This window comes from Myotis davidii, unplaced genomic scaffold (assembly GCF_000327345.1).
Source record: "Myotis davidii unplaced genomic scaffold, ASM32734v1 scaffold496, whole genome shotgun sequence".
In the NCBI taxonomy this organism is placed as follows: domain Eukaryota; kingdom Metazoa; phylum Chordata; class Mammalia; order Chiroptera; family Vespertilionidae; genus Myotis; species Myotis davidii.
This window is the reverse complement of record NW_006289398.1, coordinates 286,786-288,293: the sequence shown is the minus strand read 5'-3', so window position 1 is coordinate 288,293 and position 1,508 is coordinate 286,786. Positions and strand designations below refer to the sequence as shown.

General features: G+C 38.9%; 1 protein-coding gene across 4 annotated transcripts in view; it reads right to left on the bottom strand.

Moving 5' to 3' along the window:
• Nucleotides 1–1,508, bottom strand: part of RICTOR (RPTOR independent companion of MTOR, complex 2) — an 88,798-nt gene that overhangs the window by 83,347 nt on the left and 3,943 nt on the right. The window contains exon 2 of one of the 4 annotated variants that reach the window (XM_015562628.1): nt 526–611. The exons of 1 other annotated variant lie outside the window; for it this stretch is intronic. The gene's annotated coding sequence lies outside the window, so the exon portion shown is untranslated. Of the gene's footprint in view, nt 1–451; nt 464–525; nt 612–1,508 lie in introns of those variants that run through there. 2 more of the 4 variants (XM_015562619.1, XM_015562623.1) reach the window with 2 other exon arrangements.

Below are 1,508 nucleotides of genomic sequence, written 5' to 3'. Positions count from 1 at the left end.
ATGGAGGAACCAGCCACATAGAGACAGAACTTGGTCAGTGGCAGGGGGCTTCTTCCTGCTTTCCCTTTCGCCTCCCTGAATTGTGCCTACATATGCAAATTAACCGCCATTTTGTTGTCAGTTAACTGCCATCTGAGTTGGCAGTTAATTTGCATATAGCCCTGATTAGCCAATGAAAAGGGTATCGCCGTACGCCAATTACCATTTTTCTCTTTTATTATATAGGATGACACATGAAATCTGACCTGCACTGTACCACATTAAGTATGCCATTTAAACATAACACTAGAAATTACAACCTAAGTAATAATATAAAACCACATCGTTTTAAATAAACAAAGTAGGAAATAGTTATTTGTATTCAAATATCCCAGTATTATTACTGTCTACTAATTTCACGTGACAGATATGATTAAAAACTTATCTACCTGTGCTGAAGAAAAAGTTCCACAATATTCCACTTGCCACCTAGCCACACACAGAAACTGCCATGTAGTGAAACATTACAGTTTACAGCTCACCTACCTCCAACCACTGGAGTCTTCTCACTCTTTCTGCAACTCAATTCCCCTCGGGTTTTTTCTTTTTTTTTTTTTCCTTGGGGGAGAGGGCTGGTGGTGATGGTGGAGTGGTGAAGGATAGGGAGTGTATTATACGGAATTATGAATAGAAAAGAAAACGGCAATTAAAACTTTTAATATCTGAGGGATGAACATTAAGCATGGAAATAATTAGCAATATTATTTTAAGATGTGATTTCTCAGAGTCAGAAACTACTGATAAAAATATTATGTGCACACATCTAAAAACAGTTAAATATACTTTTATCTGGCAAGCTGCTCCTTCTTAGTCATTAAAAGTAAATTACTTGAAAATCTTCTTTACTAGTTTCTGAGGCTTTTCACTCTACTTTTTATAAGAAATACATGAAATTACACTGGACTGTGAACAAGTTTACTAAAATCCCTGCAAGTGGCAATTCAGCTCTCATTTTGCTACTTTGAGAGCAATAACTTCCCAAACACTGTTTATCTTTTATCCAAAGAACTAGAGGGCTGGGTAAGGTGCCTAGATTTGGCAATGAAATATTCCATGTTTACTCAAGATAATCTTAAAGTATTTTATAACACTGTCAGGTCACATGCTTGAATTTTGAGATCAGAAAATACAATCATTTTAGTGTAAAAATAACAAAATATCCCTCTTGTAGTCTCTGCATACATCTACCTATATAAAAGCCAAGCCAGCGGAATGACAGGAACAACAGTCGCTATGACTCCCACTGCGGCCGGCCAACTGACCCAATGGCCAACTGACCCAATCGGGGGTAGGACCGGCCAGCCAACTTCCCGTGGCCCCTCCCCCTGGTTGGCCCCCATTGGTCCTAATCAGAGCAGGCCGGACCCCACCCATACACAAATTTGTGCACTGGGCCTCTAGTCTAGAAATAAGTTTGATAACAAATGTAGAGCCTTTTGAGCATGCAGTATTAATGAGAGTAGACACAT